Source organism: Pelodiscus sinensis, chromosome 5 (genome assembly GCF_049634645.1).
Source record: "Pelodiscus sinensis isolate JC-2024 chromosome 5, ASM4963464v1, whole genome shotgun sequence".
Classification (NCBI taxonomy): Eukaryota; Metazoa; Chordata; order Testudines; family Trionychidae; genus Pelodiscus; species Pelodiscus sinensis.
In genome coordinates this window covers 91,959,816-91,984,604 of record NC_134715.1, presented here as the reverse complement: position 1 = coordinate 91,984,604, position 24,789 = coordinate 91,959,816, and the positions used below count along the sequence as shown (strand labels likewise).

General features: G+C 42.1%; 1 protein-coding gene across 13 annotated transcripts in view; it reads right to left on the bottom strand.

Moving 5' to 3' along the window:
• Positions 1 to 24,789, bottom strand: part of APBB2 (amyloid beta precursor protein binding family B member 2) — a 329,929-nt gene that overhangs the window by 34,716 nt on the left and 270,424 nt on the right. Inside the window, exon 1 of one of the 13 annotated variants that reach the window (XM_006129490.4) lies at positions 6,753 to 7,006. The exons of the other annotated variants lie outside the window; for them this stretch is intronic. The gene's annotated coding sequence lies outside the window, so the exon portion shown is untranslated. Of the gene's footprint in view, positions 1 to 6,752; positions 7,007 to 24,789 lie in introns of those variants that run through there. 13 annotated transcript variants of the gene reach the window in all.

Sequence of the window (24,789 nt, the reverse complement as noted above, 5' to 3'; positions counted from 1 at the left end):
GGGGCATCTTTCAGTCTTTCCTCAAGGCTGCCCGCTGCGAAGGAATTATGAAATTCTAGCAGCTGAAATCTAAGATGTAATAAGCTCTTCCTATATAACGGGGCGTCTGTTGGCCTGCTGGCCACCCTCTGCGATGGGACCCAGGTCCTAGCAGTAAAGGCACGGACGTTAAACCTTTTCTCGGAAACATACACACACACACTGCCCTGACCGTCGGCTGACATGTGCTTAAAAAGATAACCAAAGCTCAGGCTTACCTAAGTGTTTTTTGTTCTCATCCTGTACAGTTTTTAATTATTGTCAGTTGTTGACAATCTAGAACATCTTTAATAGAAGCTTATATATCGATTTAGATAAACATTTGCTTAAAAATACACGTATATGGAACATAAACAGTTCTTTGCTAACTACTTTTGCGAAAACATCAGGACAAGACAATAGCTTCCTACACAGCATCTGAAGGGGAAAGCATTTTTCCTGTACAATGAAGTCTAATCAAACTTTGTTGGTAAAGCTAATAAGTCTGAATGAAGAATATGCTAGCTCATTAGTACATTAACTCTATTGAAAATAAGATCATACCTTGTCACTGTCTTTTGTGCAGAACATCTATATAGATCAATAGCAGATCATGGCCCTAATTATCTTCAACCCTCCTGGGCTGGGAAGGAAGAGATAAGGGGTTGACTGCATGGGTTTGGTGGGGGAAAGAGAGGTATGTGTGCTGGCATCTGTGCACTGAAGTGGAGGTAGGAAGCAGTTTGTTTGGGGTGTCCTGACTCACTGCAGTCCTGATTTGCTGCAGTCCTCTCTAGTAGGTTAGGTTGGGTTGGGGAACCAAACTACATGGTGTGTGCTAGGAGGACATTTATATGATTGCATTTCAAACAAAGTTTACATGTGTGTTAATGGCTTAAGAATAATAAAGAAAAAGATTCTTTTAACAGCATTTTTTGGAGTGTTGCAGATATCTAAAACTCTGAACTTACTGATTTTTAAAAATCCTGTGTTACTAATTAATACATGGTAAATTGTATTGCACGAAGGCCAGATTTTTGCTATGTGGTACAGCTCTGGCTCTTGAGAGTCAGAAGTAGCAAGTACTGGGTGTGATACTAGTTTTGTAGGATGAAACCTTATTTGCAAGCTCTTTGAAACATGCAGCCAAGGAAGGGGCAGGGCCAGGATGCTTCAGGCTTCCCCACCCACAGACTATGATTGGTCTGGGGGTGAGGGAGCCCCTTTGTCCCCCCCATTCCCACTAAGCACCCATGCCCCTGGCACTGGGAAAAGACTTCCTGTGCTCCCCCACCCCAAGGCCAATCAGGACCTGGGGGCGGAGGAGCATGCGAAGCCTCCTCCCACCCTTCCAGGAGTTCATGGCACTTCAAAGCACTGTGTGCTCCTGGCAGGGTGGAGGAAACTTCATGCACTTTCCCTGCCCCCAGCCCCTAATTGGCCTGAGGGCGGGGAGCAGCAGGGCCTTCACAGAGTGGATCAACCAGCTTGGCGGCCCTTTTGCCCACCCCTGCACTAAAGGTACTTCATAGCAACTAGACCCAGGCATCTTGTTTTAATATATTTTCTTCCACACACATGGACTGCTTAAAATGTGTATGTGTTTTGTCTGTATTGGTGGTGCACATCCATACACTACCTCAATACTGGTGCTGCACATAAGAAATTTCAACCTGCCCAAAAAAACCTTTAACCTGTCCAAAATCAGAAAATGTTATAGGGAACACTGTATTCTTCTGTATTTATTCTTACATTTTTACTACCCTCTCTACCATCTGCTTGTTATGTATAGTAGACAATCCATGGTAAAATGTGTTCCTGTGATATTGCATAGTATTAACTATACTACAAAAACTGGACACTATTGTGTATAGTAATATCTTTGATTAAATGAAGATTTAGGAATTAAACTTGCTCCAGTTTTTACAGAGTCTCTTCATAATCTTTCAGATATTCTCACACAATGACATCCAAAAGAGAAAATTACCATCTTCTATCACACCATAATAAATTAAAAAGCCTTAAACACTTCGCAATTCCTAGCACTGAGCTCAAACAACACATTATATTCTCTTCTTCCTCTTCATCCTGTCCACTCTTATTATCTTCTGTCATCTTCTGAGGAGTAGGCCCAATGATACATATCCCATCTAGATTATGGTTGACTGCTTCTGCTTCCCCTCCTCAATCTTCTATATTCTTGTTGCTCCTCAACCCCTGGAATGTATAGCCTGTCAGCCCTCCTTCAGAGCAACAGCACCATCTTGCTTCCTTAGCCTTTACACTCAGGTTTGAGGAGCATCTCAGCCCAAAGACTAGTACCAACAGGACTAGGAACAACTGCAACATGTGGAGAAGGGTCTAAGCCGGAATAAAGGTGAAACACAGACACATGATGAGAATAAGAAAACTACATAGCAGTAAATTCTGAAACAAAGAGCAAATCAGGCATGAGTTTGCATTTGCAGTGCGATACAGTATTGTAAAAGTCTGATGTATATTTGGGCTACCACCTACACTGAAGATGTCAATGACCAAAGCTAGCTGTTTACAGTCCTTTCGCTACATACCATTCTATATGTGCTTGTAGAGGTTGTCTCCAATTCTGGGCACCTCATTAACAGTAAGATACCAATAAACTGAAATATCAGTACAGGCAGTCCCCGGGTTACGTACAAGATAGGAACTGTAGGTTTGTTCTTAAGTTGAATTTGTATGTAAGTCGGAACTGGTACATATTGTAGGGGAAACTCTAGCCAAACATTTCTCCAGAGCTCAGTTTTATTCTCCCACACCTCATTTCCCTCAGTCCTTTATTCTCAAGCTGAGGTGTCTGCTGAGAAAAGCCGCTCCGCATCTCCCTGGTCTGCTGGGGGGCGCGCTAGCTTCGCGTCTCCGTGGTCTGCTGGGGGAAAGCAGCTAGTGCGGGGCTGCCTCACCCCGTTTGTAAGTAGGGATCCGATGTAAGTCGGATCCATGTAACCCGGGGACTGCCTGTACTTTCAAATACTGGAGGCTTTATAAGCTCTTCCATTTTGTTTACTTAAATGCATAGATGTGCATCTTCATACACTACTACTCTGAAGCCAGACAACAGAGTACAGAGACTGTATCTTAAGGGAAGGGGTGGGGAACCTATTTTCAGGGACCACACACAAGTGAGAAGCAAAGTGAGAGGCCCCTAACTGAGAAAGAAAACACACACCTCACATTCCCCTTATACAGAGCCTAGGGGGCACAGACTAGTAGATTTTGTGTGCTACAGCCCTGAGGGTGGGTGGCTGGGGGGCTGGCGTGTCAGTGCAGGCTCCTCAATGCTGAGCCTCAGGGGCTGGATCCAGGAAAGTCGGGGGCCACATCTAGCCCCTGGGCCTAAATTTCCCCACCCCCGCTTTACAGTTTTGTAAATCACATTTATAAACTAACTGTATATCCATTTTGCTGTGTCAAACCCTGTCTTTTCTACACAGCAACATTACTTTAAAATAACTAGGGTATTTTGAAATAACTTAGTCCGTGTCTACACAGCAGGCAGTTATTTCAAAATAATGACTTTTTTCTCCGACTCCTGTAACCCTCATTATACAAGAAATAAGGGAAGTCGGAGGAAGAGTGCTCTATTTCAAAGCAAGTGCTGTGTAGATGCTCCCAATTTCAAAACAAGCTATTTTGAAATAAGCTATGCAACTAATGTAGCTCAATTTGCATAGCTTATTTCGTGTTAAGCCCTGCTGTGTAGATGCACCCCAAATGAATTATTTTCCACAAGCTACATTATTCTTTCCACTTAAGTCAGCGGAACTAGGCTGATTTACATCAGCTGAGCATCTGGCCCTGTCTCTCAGGGCTCTCTCCTCTACCAAATTCTAAAATCAAGTAAATCTATGGCTGTAGCTCTTGCTATAAAAACTCCCTATTGACTACAGGCCAGAGTGTGCCATCAATTTTTAAGCAAAAATCCCCACTGGAAGCACTGGGGAATTCTGCTTAAAAATTGATGTCTTGTTCTGGCTCTGTTATTAATTTTATCCTACATAGAAACCCCATAATCTAGTCAAGTTCTGTTTTTAAAGTGAAATAAATATCTCAAACTGCTTGACACACGCTGTATGAAACCACTTCAAAACCAAATAGAACGATGAATGAATTTTATAAGACGGCACCCAAGCAAAGTCACAATAGTAGTTTGGGTGCTCAATATCGTACTGATACTTGATGTGGCATAACTTCCCTGCTGGGCCTCCATAAACCAAAAATTCCCTAAGTTAATAAATAAATAATAAGCTTACAAAAGCATTTTTTTCAACCACAGTTCCTACATAATAGAAATTGAATGCAGAGCCTCAAACGAAGCAGTCAGTGTGCTTCTAGCCCCAAGCAGTGTATCATCTGACATCTAAGGTACCTTCCTCCGCCTAATTTAAATTAGAGGTCACCAAATACAACCAGAATTAACCATGTAATACAATAGCATTGTTTCCCATCTCCTAAGAAACTCTGTAATTAAATATGAACACATCATAAAATGTTCTGCTTGGTAGGGGAAATAAATGGGTCTTGGCAGCAGAAAAAAATTAAGAAGGAATAACAATTTTTCTCCAGTTCAGCTGAACATCGTTTCAGGTGGCTCATGTGTTCTTTGACAGAGTATCAGATTCAACCATAAACATATTCACTTCTGGCACAGCTATTTTGGAAACTTGTACAAGCATTAATCAGACAAAACCTCCATGATACAGAACACAATCAGAATGATCAGTGATGGTTTCTTCATCAGTGATCAAAAACAACTGTAAAGACCAGCTAATTACCTCCAATAATGGAGCAACTAAACTGAACACCTCTCATATATTTTTATTTCCCAGTTTAAATTGATTAAATTTGACATGGCCCAGTTTCAGACAAAAATAAGAGTTCTCAAGAGGCCTCTCAAAATACAATGAAGCAAATTCTGCATGCAGTGACAAAAGGATAGTACATTTGGATTAAAGTCATGTATCTCTCTTAAATCAATGCAGTTACCCTGGAAGTACACTGGTGCTAATGAAATTAGAATTTGGTCCTCTACCATGTGTAGTTTTTATTTATCATCTTGAAGAACAACAGCTCCTGAAAAACCTGGCTGAATACATTTACACAATATATTGTAATAGTTCCAAGAATTTTTATAGTCTACCAATACATACTTAATCGCCAAAATACTAATTCGCACATTACTTTTAACTGCAGTTTGGGTCTTATAATTAATAATACACCTGAGAAACCTTATAAGCGTGGTTATTTGTTTATTGCTGAATATAAATTTGTTTTCATGGCTGCCAAATATATTCTAAAATGGATTTGTATTTTTCAGATATACTAAACCAACATTATTATTAGAAATATCCAAGTTACAAAAATAAAGCTACCATTTTACAAAACAAAATTTAAAACTAGCTCTTCTCTTAAGTGAGTGTTTTTGGGGTAAACAACAGTATCTCTCACACCCAAAGTTATTACATTTATGTTAACAATATGCTACAAATAAATATACTACAATAAATGTAATTAGTCATAGTTTTAAGAGACAAACTTCTTCGCATGTTTTTTTGTGCTAAATCAAGCCTCAAAAATGCTTACTACCCTTTACACCAAGGAAAGAAAAATGACCAGAGATAAATAGGCAAGCAAAGAGGTTCCACAACTCATGTTACAAACCCAACTGAGAAGTAACTGCTGAATTAAGTGGGGGAGGGGGAAAAAGATTAATGTGTTTGCCTTTCCTTCTCCTGCTCAATATTATAATGAGGATTCACAGCTCTATAGCAATTATCTATCAATGAAATTCACCCTGTTTCAAATTCTTCAGGAATACAGATAGCCTTGAGAAAGCAGATTCCTTTCTGAGCACCCAAGCTAATACATTACATTTAAATTTTTTAAGTTTTTTCTTCAGTCAAAAGAGCCTTAAACTGTCTCACATATACTGTATATTAATCTCTGCCAAGAATTCAATGAGGTTATAGTTCTTCAGTCTTTATGAAATATTCATTCTTTACAAATATACATTCTTTAAAAATCTTAAAATCAGAGACCCAGGAATTAGAAATGAATAATCTGTATTGTTAAAGATCTATTGAAATCCATAGCCAACAGTTATCCTATTTAGTGAGAAAATTATATAGACACTATACATACACAGCAACAAACACAGATTTATGTCACCCTTTGCAAATGAGCTTTCTTCAATTTGCTATTTTTCATCTTTTTGTTTATTAACACAGTACTGGCAATAAAAGCAAACTATGTCCAGACACACACATTTAGGCAGGTAGCTATGAAGTGAACTGCAGCCACCTTAGGAACAGGAATTCTGAACTGAACACTAACCAACAAATCAATCAAGCCTCTCAAGGTCTAAGCTACATTCATTAGTTTGCCGCTCAAATGAGCAACATCTGAAGGGAAAGAAGGGGGAGGGGAGAAGCAACAAATACTTACAACATACCATACATTCCCATATCTCTGGTACAAGGCCTTTGTGAAGGTTGTTAAAGTGTCAGCACTTGAGAAAAGAAATCTGACTTGCCTTTGTCACGCCAGAAGCTATCATTTGCCTTGCAGGCAGTTACACAGGATATTTATCCTAATGGACCACAGCTCTGAAAATACAGTGAGACACAAAGGACACTACTATGTTTCTATTGTGGTGCATCCTCTGGGAGGAGTAGGTTTTTTTTCCTTAAGTCTCTTACCTTTTTTATTGCAGCAAACGAGATTTTAATGCCAAGCACGTCAGATACAACCGCCCAACTCAATGTCTTGCCTGGTCCTGTTCCCCTCTGGATGTACAGATGATGCAAACTGCTCTTGGATCAATCCATGTACTTGTACTTCAAGGACCTGTGCTGAATACTCCTGAGAATGGTAACTCATTCATTTTGTATCAAGTTGAACCAAATCCTGTCAGCTCTCACTCTCTTCATCAGGCCGCCCTCATTCTCTCTTCACTCACTGTGCAGGGCTGTGCTGATTGGATACAGCTGTGAATGAGTGGGTGCTGTCTCCTGAATTGCATGGCTCAGTCAGGGGTGTGTCTTTTTCTCCTTGTTATCACTGATTTTAACCATTTTAGTGTTCAGTACATTTTGGGCTGGGAAAAAGTCTTTCCATTCTCCCAATACAATGTATTTACTGTAAATTATCTTTCTGTCCTCTAAGCACAATTAGCTCTAATTTGTTGGACTAGAAGCAACCTTTTGGGAAAGTTGCAAGTGTATAAAGATTTGTTGTTGTTTTTTCTGTTTGTTGATGCGCATTAACCAAAATAGTTTAAATAGGATGTAGTATAGAAAGTTAAATGCATTCTCTTTTTAAAAGGCAGTGAAAAAGCCAAATCACAGAATACAGAATTAAGCACAACTCCATTCACTTTCAATGTTACACCTGCTTATGCCAGTGAACTGAATCACTGATCTGTATAAATATATGCTTAAGATTAGGAATGTTAGCTAGCCGGTAATAGAATAGTCGAGTAACCTCATACTCGGTTACTTGACTATTCTATAGCCCCTGGGGTTGGGGCCTGCAGCCTGTGTGTTCTGGACCCGGTGCCTCCTGCCACCCCGCTCTGCTGCCTCTGTATCACGAGGGAAGCCAGTTTGAAAAGTAGCTCCCCTTGCAGGCTGACTGCCTCTTGCCCCACATGGCTGCCTCTGATACAGAGACAACAGTGCAGGTTGATAGCAGCCCCTGTCCATGGGGCTCTAAGCTCCCCACAGACACAGTCTGCTGCGCAGGGGAAGGGAGAGAGACTGCCATGAAGCAGCCTCTGTCCATGGAATGCAAGCCGCCTCTGTCTGTGGGAGCTCAGACCCCCAGTGGAAAGGGGCTGCTTTGAGGCAGCCTCCCCTCACTGCTGCCTCTGATAGCAGGGAAAGGGGGGGAGGAGAGAATGCAAGTAGTGAGAAGATTAACCAATAAGTGTAGGCTTATCAGTTAATTGTATACTCAACTACTCATTTACATCCCTACTTCATATAATGTGTTACTCCAAAATATTAATGCACAGTACTGTACATCAAACATAAAGCGTGGATTTGCTCTAAAGTGATTAAAAACCATACTCTGGGGTGCCAGGTTTGTCGTCTTTCAGTGAGTTCCCTATCAAATGTGCTCAGCTAAAGTAAAAAAGATATTTTATATAACGGTCAGTCATATAATCTCAGCCTGGCTCTGCGCTTCTAGCTAGAGTTCTGTTAGTCATAAACATCACTATCAAATTTGGCAGGCCATGTTAAGCCTCAAAGACACCAGTGCAACCCCATTACATTCCACTGATTTTCAACAGAGTAACAGATTAGAACTTAATAAATAATTCTGTTACTGATCCAGCTCCTTACTGCTATAGGGCTACCAGGAGTAAGGCAGTAAAATAATTTTGCCACTATAGTGAACCGATACGACTCTTGAAAGTCCTGATACACAGAAGCTGCCACTCCATTTGAGAAATGAGAAGTCACATTCAGACATTTTCAAAGCAGAAGTACCTTGGCCCCCTCTGAATTGCTGCTGGAGCACCATTCCGAATGAATCTAAGGGCTTGGGAAGAGGGAGGATGCACGGTGGTCTGGACAGTGCTAAAGGTTCATTGCCCATTCCATCTGATGCCCCACCCCTTCTGAAGGCACAGAGCTGTCCCCCCACCTTGCCTTGGGGTTTGCAGTGCCTGTCAGCCCCGCTGTCCAAATGAAAATAAAAATACAGTAAATTTCAATCAAACGGTCTTGTTTTTCCAAATGAAAAGATGAGAAAAAAATCACACACATATATTTGAGAGAGTATGTGCATTGGCCTGATTGTGAGTCTGTTTTTAAGAACTCCTTCTAAAAAGGTAAGAGCTAGGACCACCAAATGTGGTACGCAGCTTCTTTTTATCCTAACTTAAAGCAAGAAAAAAGTTTGGTTGTGCCAGGACAATGGGATGTTCATGGAATTTGATTTTCTCATAAAATGGAAAGAGAGGGGTATGGTAGGAGGGATAGAATGACAATGAGGGGAGGGAGGGAATGCAGCAAAGAGACAGAGATGGGAACTGAGACAGCTATAATCCCATTGGTCCAGTAGAGGTGGAGAATGGGACAGCTATCTACTATCTATTTCAGAGTGTGTGTCTTTCTGCGTGTGTCTGTCCCCCAGCTGGGGGACCTGCATCCCTCTTTTGGCTGTGCCTGCTGCAATGCCTTGAACAGGCACATCTCCCCTGGCCCCAAGCTGCTACAGTGAGAGGGAGCTGTGATTTTCCTCTTTCCCTGGGGCAGCCTGTATACTGAATCACTCCTCTGCAGCCCTACCCCAGAACAATGATTTAAATGAAGAAAAACGGAACTTAGAGTTATGGACCCAAGCAACGCCGTGTAAATCTTCTAGAAGTCACCTGAAGTAAAATTATGCCCTAAGAAAAGTAGAACTGCTTGGAAAAGATTGTTGGTTTAGTAAGAATTTTTCTCAGTATATCAATGAAAAACCCAAATAAAAAATTGTCAGTGACTCTGAAAAAGAGAGAAAAAAGAAGGGAAAGAGAAGGGGGAGAGTGGAAGGGGGGGGAGAAAGAAAAATACCAAATAATGAAAATAGGCTTATTTTTGAAAGCCAGATTTTGATTTTGGAATATATTTCAAGAGAGTGTCTAACCCGGAAACTACCATACTGGGACCACCCCAGAACCCACTTCTCATGAAGCTGGGACTCCCATCCCATTTAATAAAATGAGATCGGGGGGTCTTTTCTCTCCTCTTTCCCCTTAACCACCTGTGTCCAACACCCAAGAACCATGATGTCTATTAGTTAAGAATCTCCAGTCTAAATACCATAATGTGAAATATGGCTGCTCACATATACTTCCCACTACATTGCTGCAAATCAGAGAGTATCCACAGCAATAGTCCCTCTAACTAATCTTCTCCATCCATGCGTATATTTTTTCCACCCATGTGTAGAGTCAAGTTTTATGTGCACCATAACATGCATGAATGTGCGCCACCAGTAGAAACAAAACCTGTGGGAGCTCTGCTAATCAGCTGGATGGGATTTGAATCTCTCTTGAGCAGCTGCAAAAGTGAACCTCTTATAGGGAACTCCAATCCATAGCTTTCCTGCAGCTTCAGTAGCAGAAGCAGCTTTTAAAATTACGAACTTGGAGTTTGGGTACCAGCTAATTAACAAAAACCAAAACCCTCCACCACTTTCATTCAAATAGTGCAGAACGTAAAGACTATTTTAAAACTTTACACGTTTTAAATACATGCATGAAGAAAAAAAACTACCTATTCAGCTCAGACAAGTTGTGTCCTTATAAGATCAAGTTCAGAGGACTAGATCAGCATCTTAAAAAAAATCAATTTTATTTCATTCCATCTCACATTTAAACTGGATGATAGCTCTTCCTTAATGTTACTTTATGTATGCTCAGCAGCTACAAACCAGTTTTGTTTTGTTTGATTAGACTACCATAAGCACTACTCAGTTCCCGGTTAACTCATTCAGGCTTTATAGATTCAAAGATATAGACGTGGATTTTGACGGGGGAGAAAAGGTGCCAATACATTTAAATACTTAAAATGATTTGAGATTAATTTTTAATCCCATGTTGAACTGGTATGTATTACAGATGATTTCTCAAGTTTTTTGTGTCCTTAACTTTCCACCAAAGATATAGGATGGACGAATATTTGACCTTGGCTAGTCCCATGCAAAGAAATAATATTCTAAATCACTATTTACATTCAGACCCACTTTCTTGACACTCCCAATCTAGCCTCTGTGCTTGTGCCTTCTAGTTGTTGGCCCACAAAAAGGATAAGGGACATAACTATCTGTCAGCTAAGGGATCTCTTCTGCAGCTTCAATGGCAACTACAGAAACAGCTTTTAAAACTGAAAACCCAAAGTTTGGGTCCCATCTAACCAACTCCGTGCATATGATTTGCACTGTATTTAAAATATAGCCTGCTGCTGTCTATACTATTGGAGACCTTCACCATTCAGAAATCCCAGATATTGACTCCAAAATCATAAAATTAACTTAAAAGCCACAAGATAATTGAAAAGTAATATATGTTAGGGAGTGGTATGAGAGTTGCCTCTGGCTTCTAAAAGTTTACAATGCAGCTGGTTCACTCCTTTAGGAATTTCTCCACAACTGTGAGGGTAGAAAAGGGACATTATTTACCCTTTTTTACTAGAGTTCTTTGAGATGTGTGATTCCTCTCTATTTCAGGATGGGTACACATGTCCTCCATGTACCTGCGATGAGGATTCTTGAAAATAGCATTGATTAGTTACAAAGCATTAAGTAATTTTTCTTTCTTCTAGTGCTGGTCGCTATAAATGTTCCACTGTGTGTGACTGACAAGCAGCACTCCAAGAGGAGGAGAGTTTGAAGATGCAAATGAGAGGACCAGAGAACCTGTATCCTAAAGCACGAGTCAGCCATGGAGACTTAGACTAAAGTATAATGTCTTTTGAATGTGTGGATGTAACTTCATGTTACTGCCTTGCAAATATCAAGCAGGGGTTACCTTGTGAAGTGATGCTATGAAGCTTGCCTGGGCTCTTTAGTGGTAGTCTTTATTCCATGTCAGGTGTTTCAACTGATAAATTAGGATACTAAGAAATCCACTTAGAGATTCTCTGGAAGCAAATAGCTTGTTCTACTAAAGCAACAATATAGGTGACTTTTATTATCTGTTTCATTCTCTGTGGGTAAAATGCCATAGCTCTTCTCATCTCAAGGGAATGAAGCCTTTTTTTTCCCTCCAAAACACAGGGCTGCAGAAATAACACGGGCACCTGAACAGATTGAGTAGTGTGAAATTCTGAAGATACTTTGGGGGTGAATTTTGGGTGAATTGTAGTGAAAGTTCCCGCTAATTATTTATGTCCACGTGCAGAATGAATTTTGTTTGTGCACGAATATGGATGTGATGTGGAGGCTCTGGGTCAGGGAGGTTTGTGGTGTCTTTAAGTGCTCAAGGCTGGGCAGAGAGATGGGGTGTGGGCTCTGGGAGTGGGGTGGGCTTTAAGGTGGAGTTGGGGATAAGGAGTTTGGGATGCAGGAAGGGGATCCAGGGATGTGGCAGGGGGTCAGGACTCCCTCTCGCCTGTTCTTACCACAACAGCTTGGGGCCAGGTGAGAGGCACCTCTCCATGGCTGCAGCAGCTCTGGTGGGGCTGGGTGGCACGAGGGGCACCTCTTCATGGCCACTGCAATTCTGGGTTGGGCTGGATCAGGGTGCCTTTCCTCCAGCTGCAGCAGTTCTGGGCACCAGTTCCCTCTCCTAGCCATGGCTGGTTTGGCTGGGGCTGGGTTGGAGCTGGGGCATCACAGCAGGTGGGCTTGTGTAAAAGCACCTTTCTCCACAGCAGCCCAGTGCACTTAGGCAACTGCTTAATAGGCTGCTGTGTGGCTACACAGCTTAGAGGGATTTTAGCTCCTCGATACTTCCTTGTATACCAGTTCCATAAATTGACCACTTCTACATACAACAGGTCTTGCCTATCCCTGCTTATTTTTGTAGAATACAACTGTTTTAATGTCTGACAGTATGAGGATAATGTGTGACCACAGAGAATTTCAATTTGTGAATAAAAACACAGATTCTGACAGTCGAAGATAGTCCTCCAACCTCCTTTCTTTTTGGGGAGGAGAAAATATTTTGAATAGAACCCTTCTCTTGTATGTTGCAGTAGTGCCCACTCTACTGCACCACGTCAGAACAAGACATCCTGAAGGAGGATCTCATCCTGACAGTGGCTCTAAAGAGGAAAGGGAAAGAGGGTTTTGAAGGAAGTGGGGACAGAAACTTGATGGTATGGCTGAAGTAGACAATATCCAGCACTCACCTGTCTTCTGTTACTGCTCTTCAAAGAGTGCAGTCATGATACCTGGTGCTTTACAATGAAGACATCATTGATCAACACAGTATTCGCTATGTTGACTGTAGACTGTAACAAAATTCTGGGCTGGTGAGGTACTATTCCCTTGAAATTAAGTAACTTTGAATAATTCAGAAAATAATACATAGCCGACTGCACTTGATAGCTTGATATTGTAAGTGGGAGGCTACCAGACAAACATCTTCCTTCCCAAAAGATCCAGACGTTTGGCTTCCTGATCAGTTGGAGTGGCTCTCAGGTGATCCTATCTACGTCCTTCAGTGTCAGTCTGAAAAACTTGGGAATTAGACAGGTAAATAAAAACGCAGCTCCTTTGCCAAGACAAAACACTTTTCTGCTCTTTTGGGGATAGGAGTGCATGTGGCTGGTATATACCATATGGCCCTGGCCTGGTCCTTTATGGTCTTGTTCACTGGAAGGGCTATCTGACTGGCACCTGTGAGTTACAGGAGCTCTAGAAACTTATATCGTGTATCCTGGATTTCCTCTCTTCCGCTGTCCTACATAGCAGCTTTTGAAATTGTTTGTAGTCAAAAGAAGGAAATGGCAAAACTAGAGCAACAAGCTGATTGGGGAATGAGGAAGGTATTCTTTTGGCAACAGTGGAACTGCTGAATCAGGCTTGTACTTTTCCTCTTCTATGAGCTCAGGAGGAAGTTCCCGTTGTTCTCTTGGAGGGGAGGGATGGCATCACTTTATATTTTGCATATGGATCCCATGGACCTCAACGGGTTCAGTATGATGGCTCACAAGTGAGTTGTGCGATTCCCCAAAGTATGCAGTACCATCTGTCTCGAGGAGGATTTCATGGATTGGGTGGAAGAGACTGGGGCCAGGAAGATCACATTCTTCTGTTCAGACTAATCTCCTTTGGTGGACATGATGATTGTTCTTCCAGTGCACGTGATTCCTCCACTGCTGAAAAAGGTCGTATCCAACTCAATTGGCAGAGCTTTGGTACTGCAGGAGGAAAACTGCAGCTAACAGACAGGATGGAGGATAGATTTCTTCTCCCAGCCCTTTTGTCTCCCAATGGGGTTCAAGCCTTTCTAAAGCAGATCAGTCCCAACAACAGGGATTAGAGATCCAGAACAAAAATGTCCCCCAGAACAATGTAAATCTCTGTTCTCTCCAGCTTGGGGTCTTATCTGTCTTGGGGTCTAAATAACCCTCCCGAAGGCTCCTAGGGTATGTCTACACTACAGCACTAATTCGAACAAACTTAATTCAAATTAGTTAATTCGAACTAAGCTAATTCGAACTAGTGCATCTAGACCTAAAAACTAGTTCGAATTAGCGTTTTGCTAATTCGAACTAGCATGTCCACATTAAGTGGACCCTGAACCGAGGCTAAGGATGGCCGGAAGCAGTGCCGGCTGGGCATCAGATTAGAACTTAGAGCGTGGAGCTGCTGTCTCAGGCTAGCCGAGGGCTGTGCTTAAAGGGACCCGACCCCTACCCCGGACAGACAGTTCTCAGGGGTTCCCCGCTCACTTGTCTAACTTGATGAGGGACAGCAAAGCAGTCCTGGCTTGGAGTGCCCTGAATGCCCATACTCGGCATATCACAGGACTCGGCCATCAGCCCGGCTGCACTTGCCGCAGGCTGCCATCCGGGGCGGGGGGGCCAATCAGGGGGCTGCAGGAGAGCTTCCACCCCGAGGAGCCCGCAGAGCCTCCCCAGTCCTCCCCATCGGGGGCTCGTACCCCATTCCTCCCTCACCTCCTTCCACTTACCCCTCCCTAGCCCCCCTTCCTGATGTACAAAATAAAGGACGTGTGTGTTCAAAAATAGAAACTCTCTTTATTGAACAAAACTCGGGGAGACTGGGAAAAGGAGGTGGGAGAGGGGAAGAGAGAGGGTGGGAGAGGGGAGGGCAACTAAAATGATTAGGGGTTTGGAACAGGTCCCATATGAAGAGAGGCTAAAGAGACTGGGACTTTTCAGCTTAGAAAAGAGGAGACTGAGGGGAGATATGATAGAGGTCTATAAAAGCATGAATGGTGTGGAGAGGGTGCATAAAGAAAAGTTCTTTATTAGTTCCCATAACAGAAGGACTAGAGGACACCAAATGAAATGAATGGGTAGCAGGCTTCAAACTAATAACAGAAAGTTCTTCTTCACAAAGCAAATAGTCAACCTGTGGAACTCCTTGCTGCAGGAGGCTGTGAAGGCTAGAACTAGAACAGAGTTTAAAGAGAAGTGAGATAAAGTCATGGAGGTTGGGTCCATGGAGTGGTATTAGCCAGGGGGTAGAAATGGTGTTCCTGGCCTCTGTTTGTGGAAGGCTGGAGATGGATGGCACGAGACAAATGGCTTGGTCATTGTTTCGGTCCAACCCCTCCAGGGTCCCTAGTGTTGGCCGCTGTCGGCAGACAGGCTACTGGGCTAGATGGACCTTTGATCTGACCCAGTACGGCCATTCTAAGCTCAGGGTCGGGGGTCTCACTGGACCACACTGATTTTCATGCAAACCTGCTCCCGGGTAGCCAGGCTGGCAGCTATCCTGCCCTAGACGGCCATTTTCCTGTGCCTAGTGCGGAGGTCGTGGATGAGGTCCACGATCTCCGCACTAGACCTGGTGGGCGCCCGCCTCTTGCGGACCTGGGCAGGCTCCCGGGAGCTGCCAGCCTGGTCCCGGGAAGAGGCAGAGGGCTGGGTGGCAGCGGGTGGCTGGTTCATGCCATGCCAGGTGCAGGGTCTGCTGGCTGGGTGCTGGCAGGCTTGTACCTGGCACAGGCACCGTAGCCAGACCGTGCCCCTTTAAGGGCTCTGGGGCCGGGAAGGAGGCAGAAGAGTTTCCCTGGTGGTGCCCAGAGTGGCCACCAGGGGAACCTGGGAAGGGCTAGCCTCCCACAGCCCTTAATTCGAACTACTTAATTCGTACTAGGCGTTAGTCCTCGTAGAATGAGGTTTACCTAGTTTGAATTAAGCGCTCCGCTAGTTCGAATTAAGTTCGAACTAGCGGTTTGCCTGTGTAGCGCCTATCAAAGTTAATTCAAACTAACATCTATTAGTTCGAATTAACTTTGCAGTGTAGACATACCCCTAGTTCTCAGCCCTTTTCAGGCTTCTCACACTGGTTCTTTGCCTCAGGAAGGTCACTGTGACAGGGCGCCTCCCCTGCACTGGCCCTTTAAGGGCACAACTCAGGCCCAGAGCAGGGGCTGAAAGCAAAGACTCAGCTGAGGCCATTAGGGCTAACGAGAGCCCAGCTGGAGGCTATATAAAGAAGAACAGTCTCCTTCAGAGGAGGGAGAGCAGTGAAGAGCTGGCAGTGGAAGAAACAGGTGGCTCCCAGGAGGGAGAACAGTATTGGGGTGGCCAGGAAGGGCTAGCGAAGTGCCGGCTAAGGTGCTCCCTGGCTGTAGGGCCTGGGGCAAGGCCCAGGGCTTGGAGGGTGGTAGAAACATAGCCCAGGTAAGCGGGGCAGCAGAGATACACCCAGTGCCGGTGATGAGCGGCCTGTGCAGACTGCAGCTTGCAGTCGGTGAGTAACTGAGTCACGGTGGGGAGTACGCACCCTAACAGTCACCCAGTTAGCTGATTTCCTGATACTTCCCTTTTCTTCCAAGGGGGCCTATCACATGCTGCTTGCTCTCTGCAGCTTTCCCAAGATGATCTCCTGGCTCCTGACTTTTCCTGAGTGAATCTCACCAAAGCTTCCTCTCCTTCAGACTCTGAAGCCCCTTCATAGATCCCAGGTGCCTTCTATAAGGCCAAATTGAGAGCACCTGTTCTGACATGAGGGAGTTGGATCTACTGGGGTTGGCCACTCTATTGCAGTATTTTAATGCTTATTCATAGTGCCCCAACTACATCAAATTGCTGTCAAAGGGCACAATCACCTACATTAAAAATGACAAGCATACAGTTCTTATTACAGTCTCTTTAAATGCTGAAGATATACTCCCCTTCTGGATACACAAACCTTGAATTCCTTCCAGCTCCTCTAGAACTCATAGCAATCTGCCTAATGCACAACCTGTATTTCCTCCTGCTATGATGCCCTCAAGCTATCAAGAAATGTTAATCAATGTCATGTAAAAAACATAATAAATATCTCGGATTCAAACACTACACTGATATTGGTAAGTATTATCTAGACTTCTGAACCTACATCTATGAACTATGGACCTAATCCAATTCCCACTGAAGTCATCGGGAGCCTTTCTAATGAATACAACAGGGCTCTGTCTAGACTGGCAAGTTTTTCCACAAAATCATTTGCTTTTGCGGAAAAACTTGCCAGCTGTCTACATTGGCCGCTTGAATTTCCGGAAAAGCACTGACGATCTCATGTAAAATCATCAGTGCTTTTCCGGAAAAGCTATGCTGCTCCCGTTCGGGCAAAAGACTTTTGCGCAAAAGGGCCAGTGTAGACAGCATAGTACTGTTTTCTGCAAAAAAGCCCCGATCGTGAAAAAGGCGATCGGGGCTTTTTTGCGGAAAACCGCATCTAGATTGGCCATGGACGCTTTTCCGCAAAAAATGCTTTTGCGGAAAAGCATCCTGCCGATCTAGACACGCTTTTCCGAAAATGCTTTTAACGGAAAACTTTTCCGTTAAAAGCATTTTCGGAAATTCATGCCAGTGTAGACGTAGCCCAGGAGTTCAGACCTACCCTATATTTTTGTGTATTTGAATATAATAAAGGGAATTTAAAAATATAATGTAAGTTTGTCTTGTTAAGTAAAAACTAATAGTTAATAAAATACTTTCCAGGAATTTTTATGCTAATATATCACTAAATTATTACATAAAATCATAGAATCCTAGGGCTGAAAGAGACCTCAGGAGGTCATCAAGTTCAGCCCCCTACCAAAGCAGGACCAAACCTAACTAAATCATCCTAGCCAGGGTTTTGTCAAGCTGAGACCTAAACACCTCTAGGGATGGAGATTCTACCACCTGCCTAGGTAACGAATTCCAGTACTTCACCACCCTCCTAGTGAAATAATTTTTCCTAATATCCAACTTAGACGTCCCACACTGTCACTTGAAACCACTGCTTCTTGTTCTGCCATCTGTAACTACTGAAAACAGCTTCTCTCCATCCTCTTTGGAACCTCCTTTCAAGAAGTTGAAAGCCTCTATCAAATCCCCCCTCACTGTTCTCTTCTGCAGACTACATAAGCCCAGATCCCTCAGTTTCTCCTCAGAGGTCATGTGCTCCAACCCCCTAATCATTTTGGTTGCCCTCTGCTGGACCCTCTCCAATGCGTATACATACTTTCGATAGTGGGGGGCCTAGAATTGGATGCAATACTCCAGATGCAGCTTCACCAGTGTCGAATAAAGGGGAGTAATAACTTCTTTAGATCCGCTATAAATGCTCCTCCTAATGCACCCTAATATACCATTAGCCTTCTTGGCTACGAGGGCACGCTGCTGACTCATATCCAGCTTCTCATCCACTGTAATCCCCGGGTCCTTTCCCGGCGAACTGCTACATAGACACTTAGTCCCCAGCCTGTAACAGTGCTTGGGAGTCTTCTGTCCCAAGTGCAGGATTCTGCACTTGTCACTGTTAAACCTCATCAGATTTCTTTTGGCCCAATCCTCTAATTTATCTAGGTCACGCTGAACCCTATCCCTGCCCTCCAACATATCTACCTCTCCCCCTAGAGCTTAGTGTCATCTGCTAACTTGCTGAGGGTGCAATCCATCCCCCAATTCAGGTCATCAATACAGATGTTGAACAAAACCAGCCCTAGAATGTATTATTATGGAATTTAATTTGTATGAATGAAATATATGATTTTCATGAATATATGAAAATATACGAGATATGAGGCATACATATTTTTCAACTTCTTTCACGTGCAGCTTCCTTCTTAAAGAAATACTGAAATTGCTTGTGTGACAGACTTAAGTGTTTTTTTATGCTTTTCTGGTTTTGCATTAACAAAATGCTGAGAAATTAAAAACTAGTATGCTCACATTAGTGTTTAAGTATACATGCATATATATGCACTAATCAAGCAGACTTCAGGGGGGGTTTACCTCCATGTCAGAAGGCAAAGAATATCAAAGAACAAATATCCTTTTCACTGGTGAAGCTGACATTTGGAAATATGCCAAGAAGTTATTCTCGGGATTATAACCCTGAAGTTAGAAAATGTAAATATTTTCTCAAAATACAAAAGTGAAGAGTATAGCACTAACCATAATTTACATACAAATGAACTGCATAAATATTTGAATCATGATCAGCTGCTAACTGATGTGAAAAGGAATCCCGAGGCATATAGGAGATTTAAATAATTAAACTGATCTGCTGATAAGAAGAATATCCTTTTACATTAAGGGTCACATCCTGCTTTCACATTATCAATGTAGCCCAGTGCAGCTCATGATGTCACCCAGGATGTAAGAGAGGACAGAATTTGACTCAGACTATATAGCACCTTTCATCCCAAAGGATCTAAGGTGGTTTACAAACCCCTAGATACGTTAGAAGGGCCATTGATTTCAATGGGATTACTCATAGGTATAAACATAAGCATATGCACAGTGTTTTCATAACTGGAACATATGGTAGATTACTTTAAATTACCAAGTAGAGTGAGGTGTCTGGGGTGCCCAGGGAGGGGTAGCACCTTTGGTGTAGGGACTTGTCGTGTCTCTTCGGGGGCAGTTCATGCACCTTTGGTCACCACCTTGCACTCAGCTTTCACCTGTGGCTCCAAGAAGCTGTAGCATGCACAGTGGCCACATCCCAATAAACTGCTTTGACAGGCAGGCTAAACCAGGTGAGGGTAGCCGACAGGTGTGAGACCTTCGGTGAGATAGGGACTTGCCTACCCAGGCATGCAAAGTCGGGTCCGGCGGACCGTGCAGATGAGATCAACAGTGAGATCCAACGATCAGGAAGGCGGTTCTGCAATGGTCTGTGGAGAGCGAAGGACATGACAAGGCACTGACGACACCATGGCCATCCACTGCAGCCTAGGAAGTCTCCAGCCATGACGACTTTTCGTACCACTGGAACCAGGCCTCTTAGACCAAGAGAGTGGAACTGCCCCTGTGCAACGGCTTTTCCACAACACTTTCCCGCACAGGTTCTTTGCACATGCTCAACTCTTTTAGTTGACACGCGTATGACAACTTTGAAGAGCAGCGACGCATACGCCTGATTGATGCTCGTGAGAGGAGAAAAGCAACAGTGACAGCCACACCGATAGCCAGGACAATTCCTTTGCCCCCACTGTGAACACCCATGCCATTCAAGGCTTGGACTCCTCAGCTATATGCGAGTCCACAACCGAAGAGCCTGTGCAAGCTCAAGTCATCATCGTTGGACATGACGGATTACCAACAACCAACTAGAAAGCCTCAATTTAAAAATTTGGGCCACCGTGGTTTATTTCATCCCATCTATTTTTCTTATCTTTCCAAATATTTGTCAAGTTTTCCTACCTTCCTCCTGACCCTACTAGCTTCTTTCCCACTTGTTTCTTTAGGGCAGTGGTTCTCAATATATTTACCTTTCTGGTCTGCATCTAATATTACTTGTATGGTCCTGAGGATGTCAAATGGGTGATAGCTCTGTGCTAATTGGGACACAGGTTAAGAACCACTGGTCTATGACTACATTTTGGCTATGGACATTTTATCACTGTTATTACTTACTGTTCTGAGTTATTTACATCCAGAGCATCTCCTTCTATTTGCTTTACTGCCTGCCTTCTTTTTTTCCTAAAGCATGTTTCTAAGCAGGTTAGATCACATCATCTTTGTTGCCTTATATCATGTACCAATGTGTTTTCTCTGTCTAGCTCATTCTATCTTTCTTTCTTTCTGTGACAGTCTTTATACTTCCTACTCTTTTTTCCCTACCTGTGTGCACCGAAAACCCCCCACCTCAGATGAAGAACGCAAACAACCATAGGATATTTTACTATTGTGACACACCAATTGATAAAATATTAGTAGAGCATCACTGTAAAATCAAAATGGCTCCCAAGCATTTAAAACTAAAACACCAATGGTCATCCTTTTCTCTTCGTTCCTATCTAGTCACAATAATTCAACTGATTTACAGGTTTTTCTGTTTGTTTTGAGTGTGAGGGATGAAATAATTGGCTGAAAGCCCAACTGAAGAAATTAGTTTTACATCTAGTTCTGAGTGCAGTGAACCTTACATTTTATCTATCTCTTGTAGGAAACCGTTCTATGTACATTTCCTGTGAAAGTTCTGCCTCCAACATGCGTGAACTTCTCCTCATTGACTAACAGTAGCTATCTTTGGGTGAAACATAGCTGTCATATGAAGTCATTGTCACAGAGGGAGTTATGATCTCTCAGGTTACTAGGGCTAATCCCATAAAGGACTTTAAATACCAGAAGAGAGCCTTTGAACTTGGTACCCCAGTGAATAGGAAACAGCAAAGAGAAGAATGAATTAGGAGAATTGTGTTAATGGCAACCTTTGTTACTAAGTGGCTGGGCAGCTGCCTCTTGTACCAGATGAAAATTTAACTTCATAAAGTACAGAAGATGATTAAGTGCGGCTGTGTGAAATTGGTCCAGGTAGGAAAGTCTCCTTGCTCAATTATTTCTCCTGCTAGTCTCCATGCACTGGCCCTTTGCCATTTAACTAAGTCAGAAATTGTAAGCAGTAGAAAGAGTGGCAAAGCCTGATCCTGATCACGTACTGAGTAGCATAAAATCATACTACTCAAGTGGAAAAAAGTCATGTTTCTCAGTTCTGAGAGGCTTATTCTTTCACAATTGTGATATCAAAGTTCTGAAACAGGATACTTTTGAAGTAAGGAAACGTGCAAGAGCAAGTCAAGTCACTGACTGCAATACGTACAGTACTTGAAGTGAAGTTAAACATACAACTATGATTTGCTGACTTTCCTCATATCAAAATCCTACCTCCCAACACTCAGGTATTCTTAACCATGTTACAACCAAACAAAACTGAAGTGACATTTAAAATTGTCCTTTAAAAATATTTCCTGCTGCGTTTCTCAATCATAAGGCCAGGACAAAGGGAGATTTAATGGATAACTAAGAAAAATGGTTTTCACCCTGATAATCATGTATATCTTTCATGCATATGAAACAGAAAATATGACGATAGGAAGGAGATATACATATTATTTTCTTTTTGTTCTCATAATTATCACAAAGTAATTGCATTCTGATGTATGTAATCAAATACAGTGGCTTAGAGTCACAGCACGGTATATATTTATTTCCGTGCACGTGTGCGCGCACACTCACACATAAAGCTGTTACAGGTACTTGTTTGATTAACCACTTCATAAAAGGTAAATTATATCACCAGAAAGTATTAGTGTCACAACATGATTAACTGAAGACCAGAAAAACATATAAAATAATCACACAGTTTAAGTTAGCAAAATAGTCAGGTAAATCCTGAAGATTTTCCATATCACAGAACTGTATTAAAAAAATTAACTCTACAGGTCAAGTTAATAGTGTAGTGTATGGAGAGAATTATTAGAGTCTCCCAGAAGAATCTTCTGCCTGAGGTGAGCTAGCAGACATATCCTCAGATTAAACTTTCATCAGCAGATCTCTGTATTTCATCAATCTTTTATTATCGCACAGCTTAAAAAATTCACCGGTCAGGTATCATTAGAAAACCCTTCATCTTTCCAGTACGAAACCCAACCAAATAAACTACTACAAGGAAAATACAGTTAAAAACGAAGCCCTGAAGAGAGCAATGACATTTAAATAGCTTAATATTAAAAAAAAGACTTTCTGAATTTATTTTAAAGTATCACTCTCTTTCACAACAAACAAGAAAATATGTGTACAATGGATGGTACTAAAGGATTTGGAATGGACTTCATTATTGTATATTAATATATTAACATCCATGTGCAACAATATAATAGAGTATTTCATGGTAAAAGTAATGATTTTACAGATTTCCTTAATGTTAATCCACACAAAATGCATGAAAGAGATTATGCATTTGTGTGATTCCTAATCTCTCTCTCTCTCTCTCTCTCTCTCTCTTTTCTCTGATGATCACAGAATCATAGAACTAGAAGGAACCTTTAGAGGTCATCAACTTCAGTCCCATGCACTCATGGCAGGACCGAGCACAGATGTTTGTCTAACCTGTTCTTAAAAATGTCCAATGTCCAAATGTCCAATATTTCACAACCTCCCAAGGAAATTTATTCTAGTGCTTAACCACTCTGACAGGAAGTTTTTTTAAATGTCCAACCTAAATCTTCTGGCTGCAATTTAAGCCCACTGCTTTTTGTTCTATCATCAGAGTTTTAGGAGAACAATTTTTCTTTCTCCTCCTTGTAAAAATCTTTTAAGTAAAGAAATCTGTTATGATGTCCCCCTACCCATCTTCTCTTTTTCAGACTAAACAAACCCAATTCTTTCAGTCTTCCTATATAGGTTATGTTTTTTAGATCTTTAATCATTTTTCTTGTTCATCTCTGAAACTTCTCCAATTTCTCCACATCTTTCCTGAAGTGTGGTGCCCAGAACTGGACACAGTTGAGGCCTGATGAGCACAGAGTAAAGAACTGCTTCCCGTGCCTTGTTTATAACACTCCTCTTAATACATCCTAGAATGTTTGCTTCTTTTGCAACAGTGTCACACATATTTAGTTTGTGGTCCACTATGATCCCTAAATCCCTTTCAGAAGTACTCCTTCCTAGACAGTCGCTTCCCATTCTGTATGTGTGAAACTGATTGTTCCTTCCCCTAAGTGGAGCACTTTGTATTTGTCCTTATTGAATTTCATTCTGTTAACCTCAGACCATTTCTCCCAGTTTGTCCATATTATTTTCAATAATGGCAGCTTCTTCTAACTATAAGTTGGTGGTGCTCTAACTTTGCCCTGGTGGAAGACCAAACAGACCACTGGCCAGGATGAGTTCATGCCTGTACTGACTTTTATATAGAAAAGAGTAAAGGAATGACATCCAATTGAATGTAGAGGTGTATATCCCAGGGGCCCCAGGTTACAGCATGTTCCAGCTATAGCCAAACAGCCTACATATAACTGTGACCCACACAATAGATCACTTGACCTCTTGCACTTAGGAATCCAGCCAATATCCTGTTCTCTCATCACAAATGCCCCTTATTTGGCTACTAAGGCTTGTTCAGCAAACATTTCATTATTTATGTCATCCTTCAAAGAACATGCACCATGTGGAGCCTCTATAACCCTCCCCCACCATCACCAATGCACTGTATTTTCAGCTATTTCTATGTGTCATTTTGCTCATATTGCTTTATTTTGCAACAATTACATGCTAAATAACAGTATACTGTACGAGTTTATTTATAGGCAATGGCGGTATTGTTTGTTCTAGAATCCTGTCTAATCTAGAAGGTTCATAAAAATTCAAAGGTCTAAATATTTGATGGAAGAAGATTGTATGTGATATTTAAAGCATTCTTTACCATCAAATTCATACACAGAAAAGAAAAAACCTGAAGGTTCTGAAAGAAAAACCTACTTGTGATGACAAAGCATAGGTCATAACACAGTAAATCTAAAGGGGACAGTTTTTACCATGACAGCAAATGAGATATTATGAACTATTTTTAGTTCCATATTTATATACTAAAGATTCAATAATTCTGTTTTCTCCTTGCTGTAATCTACAGTGAGCAATCAGAAAAAGTAATTTATTGCGCAAACAAGAAACACTCAGTTATAATACAAAATAGCTAAGTTCCTCTTCCTATATCAAGGAGAGAAAATTGGTTTTATCATCTGTGACATGGGTTTTCTGTATTGCTAATGTCACAAATAAAGTCACTTTTCAGCAAGACAGTAGCACATGAACTTTCTCAACATTGCAGTGAGCA